This window comes from Salmo trutta, chromosome 6 (assembly GCF_901001165.1).
Source record: "Salmo trutta chromosome 6, fSalTru1.1, whole genome shotgun sequence".
NCBI classification, from domain to species: domain Eukaryota; kingdom Metazoa; phylum Chordata; class Actinopteri; order Salmoniformes; family Salmonidae; genus Salmo; species Salmo trutta.
The window spans coordinates 20,611,330-20,622,794 of NC_042962.1; the positions used below are offsets into that span (position 1 = coordinate 20,611,330).

An 11,465-nucleotide genomic window follows, 5' to 3' on the forward strand; every position below is an offset into this window, starting at 1 on the left:
AAAATTCTCAATACTGCCCCCGTGGCCCGTAGCGACTTACAGCAGTGAATGCATACATTTCATGCCTTTTTTTTTTTAATATTTTTTTGGGCCCCCCATGGGAATCGAACCCACAACCCTGGCGTTGCAAACACCATGCTGGTGTTGAAAACACCATGCTCTACCAACTGAGCCACATGAGTTCACATTCTATGCCATTGATTGTGTAGATGCAGATAAATGCCTCAAACCCATATGAATGGAAAAACCAGGTACCCAATAAAATAAGGAAATTAGACGGTGCGTATTTCCCATTAATTTGGGGTCTAAGCATATACCAGAACTACACAACTGGTGGCAGGGATAAGAACTCCTCTCAAAATAAGACTTTTGAGATCTATAAACATCTGACAATCTTTAGAGTGAACTATCCCATTAAGAATAGATACAGTCCATCAAAGTCTTGGCAATGGATGACAGTCAGGCTCCCCACATAGGCAGAGAGAAAAGCCAAGCATCCATCACCAAATGATTAGACAGCAACGTAACCACTAGGACTATTTGATCCACCCTCTCATTTTTCATTTTCAATCCCACCTGGATACATTTATAACACCAACTCACTCAGGTTGAATAATACACTGCTCAAAGAAATAAAGGGAACACTAAAATAACACATCCTAGATCTGAATGAATGAAATAATCTTATTAAATACTTTTTTCTTTACATAGTTGAATGTGCTGACAACAAAATCACACAAAAATAATCAATGGAAATCCAATTTATCAACCCATGGAGGTCTGGATTTGGAGTCACACTCAAAATTAAAGTGGAAAACCACACTACAGGCTGATCCAACGTTGATGTAATGTCCTTAAAACAAGTCAAAATGAGGCTCAGTAGTGTGTGTGGCCTCCACGTGCCTGTATGACCTCCCTACAACGCCTGGGCATGCTCCTGATGAGGTGGCGGATGGCCTCCTGAGGGATCTCCTCCCAGACCTGGACTAAAGCATCCGCCAACTCCTGGACAGTCTGTGGTGCAACGTGGCGTTGGTGGATGGAGCGAGACATGATGTCCCAGATGTGCTCAATTGGATTCAGGTCTGGGGAACGGGCGGGCCAGTCCATAGCATCAATGCCTTCCTCTTGCAGGAACTGCTGACACACTCCAGCCACATGAGGTCTAGCATTGTCTTGCATTAGGAGGAACCCAGGGCCAACCGCACCAGCATATGGTCTCACAAGGGGTCTGAGGATCTCATCTCGGTACCTAATGGCAGTCAGGCTACCTCTGGCGAGCACATGGAGGGCTGTGCGGCCCCCCAAAGAAATGCCACCCCACACCATGACTGACCCACCGCCAAACCAGTCATGCTGGAGGATGTTGCAGGCAGCAGAACGTTCTCCACAGCGTCTCCAGACTGTCACGTCTGTCACATGTGCTCAGTGTGAACCTCTTTCATCTGTGAAGAGCACAGGGCGCCAGTGGTGAATTTGCCAATCTTGGTGTTCTCTGGCAAATGCCAAACGTCCCGCACGGTGTTGGGCTGTAAGCACAACCCCCACCTGTGGACGTCGGGCCCTCATACCACCCTCATGGAGTCTGTTTCTGACCGTTTGAGCAGACACATGCACATTTGTGGCCTGCTGGAGGTCATTTTGCAGGGCTCTGGCAGTGCTCCTCCTGCTCCTCCTTGCACAAAGGCGGAGGTAGCGGTCCTGCTGCTGGGTTGTTGCCCTCCTACGGCCTCCTCCACATCTCCTGATGTACTGGCCTGTCTCCTGGTAGCGCCTCCATGCTCTGGACACTACGCTGACAGACACAGCAAACCTTCTTGCCACAGCTCGCATTGATGTGCCATCCTGGATGAGCTGCACTACCTGAGCCACTTGTGTGGGTTGTAGACTCCGTCTCATGCTACCACTAGAGTGAAAGCACCGGCAGCATTCAAAAGTGACCAAAACATCAGCCAGGAAGCATAGGAACTGAGAAGTGGTCTGTGGTCCCCACCTGCAGAACCACTCCTTTATTGGGGGTGTCTTGCTAATTGCCTATAATTTCCACCTGTTGTCTATTCCATTTGCACAACAGCATGTGAAATTTATTGTCAATCAGTGTTGCTTCCTAAGTGGACAGTTTGATTTCACAGAAGTGTGATTGACTTGGAGTTACATTGTGTTGTTAAATGTTCCCTTTATTTTTTGAGCAGTATATAATTCACAGGAGAATTTTACAAGACAAGCGTACACTGAGTGTACAAAAAAATATTAGAAACACCTTCCTAATATTGAGTTGCATCCCCTTTTGCCCTCAGGACAGCCTCAATTTGTTGGAGCATGGACTGACTCTACAAGGTGATGAAAGCGTCCCACAGGGATGCTGGCCCATGTTGACTCCAATGCTTTCCACAGTTGTGTCAAGTTGGCTGGATGTCCTTTGGTTGGTGGACCATTCTTTATACATACAGGAAACTGCGAGTGTGAAAAACCGAGCAGCATTGCAGTTCTTACACACAAACCGGTGAGCCTGGCATCTACTACCATACCCCCGTTCAAAGGCACTTAAATATTTTGTCTTGCCCATTCACCCTCTGAATGGCACATACACAATCCATGTCTCAATAATCTCGAGGCTTAAAAATCCTTCTTTGACCTGTCTCCTCCCCTTCATCTACACTGACTGAAGTGGATTTAAAAAGTGACATCAATAAGGGATCATAGCTTTCACCTGTATTCACCTGGTCAGTCTACAGTGGACTACAAAATTATTGGGACAGTGACAAATTGTTTTTGTGAGAAAGTTACAGACGCACAAATATCATATCCCCCCCAAAAATGCTAATCGCTCCTGTTGCTGTAATGGTGAGAGGTTAACAGGTCTTGGGGGTTTAATATTTGTGCATCTGTAACTTTCCTCTCTGGGGAGGTTCCCATTGCTTAGAAGGCAGCCACAGTGCGCCCTTTATTTAAAGGGGGAGATCAAGCTGATCCTAGCTTTTAAAGACCAATTTCGATTTTGCCTTGTTAATCAAGTGTTTTTCAAACAGTATATTTATATTTTCCAACAGGGCTAAACATTTGGGGTTTTTTCTCGCCTGAGTAGCCTCATTTCACTGCCCCCAAAATGTTTTAACCATCTAGTGTTCAGTGAAATAACAGCACAACGTCAAATACAGGTAGCCTAGTCAAATAATTAACATCCAATCACATTAACCGTTACTCTCTTTGCAGGAAACCTTTACTCTTGCGCAGACATTTAGAAACGAAACATGACAATTTGAAAAATAAGCCACGGGAATAAAGACGACTTTCGGGTAGTACGACATGTATAAAAGCAACAGATACCATTATCAAGAAGGGGCTAGAAGCGTCTTACATGGTGAGCTACCGAGTGGTCCCATAATATTGTGGATTACTTAATTCTTCCTGCTGCTGCGGATATGGCTGGGACAATGCTGGGGGAAAAGGCCAAAGAAACTATACAGACAATATCTTCATCAAACAACACTGTTTCATGACGCATAAGTGACAAGACAGGAGACGTTTTGAAACAATTACTGCTTTGCATACAAGCCAGTGAATTATATGCGGAACAGCTGGATGAGTCAACAGACGTGGCGAGCCTGGCACAGCTCCTGGTATATGTCCGTTACATTTATGGGGGTCAATTAAGGAAGACATCCTCTTCTGCAAACCACTGGAAACCAGGACAACATGAGAGGATATTTTTAAAGTACTGAACAGCTTTGTGACATCAAATGGAATTTGGTGGTCAAGATGTTTTGGTATCTGCGCCGTTCGTTGTTTTTCTTTTCTATTGAAGACGCTATTGTCCGGTTGAAATATTATCGATTACTTAGACAATAGACAACCTGAGGATTAATTATAAACATCGTTTGACATGTTTCGATGAACTTTACTGGAACAATTAGGATGTATTCGTCTGCATGTTGTGACCGCCATTGAATTACTGAACAAAACGCACCAACATAACAGAATTTTTGGGACATAAAGAGGAACTTTATCGAACAAAACAAACATTTATTGTGTAACAGGAACTCTTGTGACTGCAACCAGATGAAGCTCATCAAAGGTAAGTGATTCATTTTATTGCTATTTCTGACTTTCGTGAATCCTCTACTTGGCTTGAAAATGTTTGTATGCTTTTGTAAGCAGGGCGCTGTCCTCAGATAATCGCATGGTATGCTTTCACCGTAAAGCCTTTTTGAAATCTGACACAGCGGCTGGATTAACAAGAAGTTCATCTTTAAGCCGTTGTATAACACTTTTATGAATGTTTATAATGAGTATTTCTGTATTTTGAATTTGGTGCTCTTTAATTTCACCGGATGTTGTCGAGGTGGGTAGCGGAACGGCTGCGCCAGAAAGGTTAATCAGAAGCCACTGCCAGATTTCTGGATAGGGCTGCACTCACAGAGTTTCTTGCCTGGGCAAATCGCGCTGTTAAGACACTGATGCCCTTTGCAACCACGTACCTCAGTGAGAGTGGATTCTCAGCCCTCACTAGCATGAAAGCTAAATACAGGCACAGAGTGTGTGGAAAATGCTTTAAAACTTCTTTGGGGTAGGGGGTGGTATTTTGACGTCCGGATGAAAAGCGTGCCCAAAGTAAACTGCCTGCTACTCAGGCCCAGAAGCTAGGATATGCATATATCCTATATTGTTAGATTTGGATAGAAAACACTCTAAAGTTTCTAAAACTGTTAAAATCATGTCTGTGAGTATAATAGAAATGAAATGGCAGGTGAAACCCCGAGGACAAACCATTAAAAATAAATCAGCATACCACTGATTTCAATGCCTGGCACTTTTATAATAGGGCGAAATCATCCCCGATTGCAGTTCCTAGGGCTTCCACTAGATGTCAACAGTCTTTAGAAAGAGTTTCAGGCTGGTTTTTGGAAACATAAGGGAGAAGTTGTAGTTTTTCTAAGTGGCTCCCATTTTGGCTGTAGTGTTTCCAAGCGCATGGCCGAGACAGCGAGTTCTTTTTGTTTATCTCCGGTAAAGACAATAACGATTCTCCGTCTTAAATGTTATTGTTTATTTGCATATTAGGGTACCTAAGGTTTGATTATAAACATTGATTGACTTGTTTGGATAAGTTTATTGGTAACGTTTGGGATTCATTTTGTATGCATTTTAAAGAAGGGAAACCGAGTGGATTATTGACTGAAGCGTGCCAGCTAAACTGAGTTTTTATGGATATAAAGAAGGAATTTATCGAACAAAAGGACGATTTGTAATGTAACTGGGACATTTTGGAGTGCCAACAGTAGAAGATCTTCAAAGGTAAGGCATATATTATATCGCTATTTCTGACTTTCGTGTCGCAACTCCCTGGTTGAAAATAATTTGTTATGCATTTGTGTGCTGGACGCTGTCCTCAGATAATCGCATAAAGCCTTTTTGAAATCTGACACCTTGGCTGGATTGACAACAAGTTAAGGTTTATTTTGATGTATCGCACTTGTGATTTCATGAAAGTTTAATATTTATAGTAATTTAATTTGAATTTGGCGCTCTGCCATTTCACCGGATGTTGGCCAGGTGGGACACTACCGTCCCACGTATCCATAAGAAGTTTTAATTAAGACTGATACTCTCCAATACAACACAACATTGCAGCGTTATGTGCATCCTTTCAAGCACACCCTTCTCATTAACCTGTGGTGAGTTATTCACAATGTTTTATAAACCAATAAGGTTTTATATGAAAGATGGCTAAATAAAGAGCAAAATGTATGATTATTATTATATTATTATTTGTGCCCTGGTCCGATAAGAGCCGGGTTGTGACAAAAACTCACATTCATTCTTATGTTTAATAAATGTATCGTATAGTGTGATGGCAAAAAAAAAACATTTGAGAGTGCGCTGACCCTGGTGCTAGAGGGGGTACGCAGCTGGAGGTTGAATGTTTGAAGGGGTACAGGACTATACAAGTTTGGAAACCACTGCGGTAGTCCATTCCATTCTTGTGGGCCGGCTAAGGAGTATTGGTGTCTCTGAAGGGTCTTTGGTCTGGATTGCTAACTACCTCTCTCAAAGAGTGCAGTGTATAAAATTAGGACATCTGCTGTCTCATCCACTGCCTGTCACCAAGGGAGTACCCCAAGGCTTGATCCTAGGCCCCATGCTCTTCTCAATTTACATCAGCAACATAGCTCAGGCAGTAGGAAGCTCTCTCCTCCATTTATATGCAGGTGATACAGGTGATACAGTCTTTTACTCAGCTGGCTCCTCCATGGATTTTGTGTTAAACTCTCTACAACAAACTTTCTTTAGTGTCCAACAAGCTTTCTCTGCCATTCACCTTGTTCTGAACACCTCCTAAACAAAGGTCATGTGGTCAAGTGGTTTGGCTCTCCCGACCGGTGTGATTACAACCTCATACAAGTACCTGGGAGTATGGCTAGACGGTACACTGTCCTTCTCTCAGCACATATCAAAGCTGCAGGCTAAGGTTAAATCTAGACTTGGTTTCCTCTATCGTAATTGCTCCTATTTCACCCCAGCTGCCGAACTAACTCTGAATCAGACGACCATCCTACCCATGCTAGATTATGGAGACATAATTTATAGATCGGCAGGTAAGGGTGCTCTCGAGCGGCTAGATGTTCTTTACCATTCGGCCATCAGATTTGCCACCAATGCTCCTCATAGGACACATCACTGCACTCTAGACTCCTCTGTAAAATGGTCATCTCTGTATACCCGTCGCAAGACCCACTGCTTGATGTTTATTTATAAAACCCTCTTAGGCCTCACTCCCCTCTATCTGAGATACCTACTGCAGCCCTCATCCTCCACATACAACACCCGTTCTGCCAGTCACATTCTGGCATAACGGGTGTTTCAGTTCGCTGCAGCTAGCGTCTGGAACGCGCTGCAAAAAACACTCAAACTGGACAGTTTTATCTCCATCTCTTCCTTCAAAGACTCAATCATGGACACTCTTAGTGACAGTTGTGGCAGCTTCGCGTAATGTATTGTTGTCTCTACCTTCATGCCCTTTGTGCTGTTGTCTGTGTGCAATAACGTTTGTACCATGTTTTGTGCTGCTACCATGCTGTGCAGCTGCCATGTTGTGCTGCTACCACGTTGTTGTCATGTTGTGTTGCTGCCATGCTGTGTTGTTGTCTTAGGTCTCTCTTTATGTAGTGTTGTGGTGTCTCTCTTGTCATGATGTGTGTTTTGTCCTATTATAATTTATTTTCTTTATTTATTTAACCTTTATTTAACTAGGCAAGTCAGTTAAGAACAAATTCTTATTTACAATGACGGCCTACACCGGCCAAACCCGTTCGATGCTGGGCCAATTGTGCGCTGCCCTATGGAACTCACAATCACAGACAGTTGTGATACAACCTGGATTCGAACCAGGGTGTCTGTAGTGACGCCTCTAGCACTGAGGTGCAGCGCTTTAGACCCCTTTATTATTTTATTATTTTTTTAATCCCAGCCCCCGTCCCCGCATGAGGTCTTTTGCCATTTGGTAGGCTGTAATTGTAAATAATAATTTGTTCTTAACTGACTTGCCTAGTTAAATAAAGTTTAAATTGAGGCCTACCACGAGACAGCCTACAGGGAGGAGGTGAGGGCCCTCGGAGTGTGGTGTCAGGAAAATAACCTCTCACTCAATGTCAACAAAACAAAGGAGATGACCGTGGACTTCAGGAAACAGCGGACAAACTGAAATGGTCCACCCACACAGCCAGCGCCTCTTCAACCTCAGGAGTCTGAAGAAATTTGGCTTGTCATCTAAAACACTCACAAACTTTCACAGATACACAATCGAGAGCATCCTGTCGGGATGTATCACCGCCTGGTACGGCAATTGCACCGCCCTCAACTGCAAGGGTAGTGCAGTCTGCACAACGCATCACCGGCGGTAAACTACCTGCCCTCCAGGACACCTCCAGTACCCGATGTCACAGGAAGGCCAAAAAGATCATCAAGGACAACAACCACCCGAGCCACTGCCTGTTCACCCCACTATCATCCAGAAGGCGAGGTCAGTACAGGTGCATCAAAGCTGTGACCGAGAGACTGAAAAACAGCTTCTATCTCAAGGCCATCAGACTGTTAAACAGCCATCACTAACATAGAGAAGTTGCTGCCAACATACAGACTCAAATCTCTGGCCACTTAAATAAACGGACTTAATAAAGGTATCACTAGTCACTTTAAATAACGGCACTTTTAATAATGTTTATATGTCCTACATTACTCATCTCATGTATATACTGTATTCTACACCATCTACTGCATCTGCCTATGCCATCGCTCATCCATATATTTATATGTACATATTCTTATTCATCCCTTTACATTTGTGTGTATTTGTGTGTATAAGGTAGTTGTTGTGAATTTGTTAGATTACTTGTTAGATTTTACTGCATAGTCGGGACTAGAAGCACAAGCATTTCGCTACACTCGCATTAACATCTGCTAACTATGTGTGTGACCAATAAAATTTGATTTGATTTTGCATTTTGACCTGGAATGCTTTTCCAACAGTCTTGAAGGAGTTCCCACATATGCTGAGCACTTGTTGGCTGCTTTTCCTTCACTCTGCAGTCCAACTAATCCCAATCCATCTCAATTTGGTTGAGGTCAGGGGATTGTGGAGGCCAGGTCATCTGATGCAGCACTCCATCACTCTCCTTTTTGGTAAAATAGCCCTTACACAGCCTGGTGGTGTGTTGGACTGCAGAGTGAAGGAAAAGCAGCCAACAAGTGCTCAGCATATGTGGGAACTCCTTCAAGACTGTTGGAAAAGCATTCCAGGTCAAAATCCAAAATCCAATCAAATTTTATTGGTCACACACATAGTTAGCAGATGTTAATGCAAGTGTAGCGAAATGCTTGTGCTTCTTGTCCCGACTATGCAGTAAAATCTAACAAGTGACATGCTCTTTTGCAAATATTTGACAAATATGATGCAAATAATATTGAGTAATTTATTCTCTTGAATAAAGTGCTGGAGTACAGAGCCAAAACAACAACATTACTGTCCCAATACTTTTGGCACTCACTGCACGCCATGGAAAGAGCAGGTGTTTTATACACTCAGTGTAAAAGAACGCATAGCGGCGGTAATCCATAACATAATAAAACAAACTGAAATCAAAGCCTCATGCTTTGCTTTGACTGAGAAAACTGAGTGAAACCAATTCATAATAGCACAGACATACTTAGGGAGAGACGTACTAACAATATCAAAAGTCAACATTGACAAGATAATGTTAAGCTTTAGGAACATGCAGCAGCTCCTTGAGGTGCCTAGGGATCATTCATTTTTTCAGTAATCTAGTGAATTATCCATGTCTAGCAACTATTGGCATGGAACACTGTCAATGCACCATAGGAAGAAAACGTCAATGATTCCCCTTTAGCAGGCACCAGACGTGTGCAAACTGGGCTCTGGGTGCATGCAGACTGAGAATATTTCTATGTGCTTAACCGGAATTAGACATAGGCTACTGTAATACAAAAGGCATATATTCATCCTTTTGTAAGGTTCAAGGGCAACTGTAAATTTGGAAAGTGTTCCCTATGATAAAATCCTGCTTATTGGTCTATTCTCTGCACCCAATTTGTCCTTTTCAGTCAAGTGTATGAGGAGGAGGACACTACGTAGGAGCACCAAGAAAAGAGGCATACAAGGCTAGGTGGTTTGTGGCTGAGTGGACAACACCATCAGGTTGCTCTTGCTGAGGCCAGAGGTGCTAGATGCTGATTGCTGATTCCTGTTCACTTTTTACTCCCCTGACTCACATCCGATTTGTATTCAAATTCTCTCTCTCTCTCGGCCCTGATTAAAGTGAATTTCCCTAAGGCAGTGATGTGGTGACTGTTCGTGACACCAGTGTTAACCACCTCTCCATCAGCCATGCTTGGGAAGAAAGTCACATCTATGGGACAATTTACAAATGGAAAAACGTGTCCATTTGCATCAAAGATAGCACCGCAGGCCATTGAGGTCCATTGAAGCTTGCCAAAACTTTGCAAAACTGAAATACAGACATCACGGGTCAGAAAGCTCATGGCTCCAATCAGGTGACATGTTTCCTTTTTACTTTTTAAATTTAACAGTCAACTATTAAATGTGCAATATGCAGAAATTACTCTGCCATTTCCTGGTTACTAAAATTCTAATAGTTCGTCTAAATGTCAGTTTATGTGACAAAACAAGCAAGTATAGTATTTGGAATCATTGTACCATCTAAACCGCCATGAAATATCTTTTCAATAACCAAAAATATTGTATTTTCAGCTGTTTGAAGCTGGTGTACAAAACAGGAAGTACAAGACACAAAAACAACACTTAAGAACGGTAAGCATAGAAATAGCGCACATAGAACAGATCTACCGCTTCTTAGACTTGCTTTCATATCGTATAAAAAAGTAATACCGTAAAAAAAAAATCACAACAGCTGTAACGGAAACAGGAGGTTTCGTTACAATTTTATAATGCAGACAGATCATTTGTTTGTGTCTGTAAAATTAATTATGCAAGAAATGTTGGTGGAAACGTCTTTATGTGTAAACATTTATATAATAACCATCATATTGCAGTAAACTTGGAGTCACGCGATGATATGCGATGATATGGTGTGCGGTCCTTCCTCTACGACTCAGGAATGCATGCAGGCTACAGATGGCTACAGATGAAATAACGTATGATGGTTGGTGAAAGTGCACGGTGATATTGATGATCCTTTCCAATAAATATCGAGGGTCTGATTCCGTTGACATGATGGTCGATGCTTGACTGCCCTTTGACAAATAAAAATATTCTATCCATAATAATCTCATCATGTAGACTAGCTTACTACCCGCACAGCCTACCCACATTTGCTATTTAACACAACAGTTTTTGTGACAAATGGAAACACATTGAACTTATAAATGTTCTTCAGTACATGAAAGCTAAAGCGAAAAAGTACATTTTGTGTGCACTACTTCATTACGCACTGATTTGTATCCACAACAAGTCTGTTTGGTGGAAACACACCACTGGTGGGAAAATGCTACATTTTCTTTACGCATATTTTAGAATATTCCCATGAAAATCTGTCTCCAATTGGATGGAAACCTAGCTAATGAGAATGACAGATCTATAACTAGCATTTCTATATGAATTTTGTCTGGTCGGACAAAAAGTTACATATTGCAGCTTTAAAACAATAAATATGGGCCTTGTTTTGTGAGCACAATTGTTGATCATTAACAGATTCCATTTAATCGTGAGAGACCAAATAATTTCATCTCAGCAGGATTTGAGACTGCGACTGTGCTGTATGCACAGTGTGAATGTAAACTCTAGGACTTGGCTATCTCCTGTGTTCAATGTGATTGGTCAGTCGTCTTCTTGGCATCGCTCAATATGTACATACAGTTAGCACATAATTAGAGTTGAATGTACAAAACATCCACAAATATATATTTTTAAC

General features: G+C 42.3%; 1 protein-coding gene across 1 annotated transcript in view; it reads right to left on the reverse strand.

Moving 5' to 3' along the window:
• The window catches only part of kcnh2b (potassium voltage-gated channel, subfamily H (eag-related), member 2b), a 283,242-nt gene that overhangs the window by 270,591 nt on the left and 1,186 nt on the right, over nt 1-11,465 (reverse strand). The window lies entirely within an intron of this gene.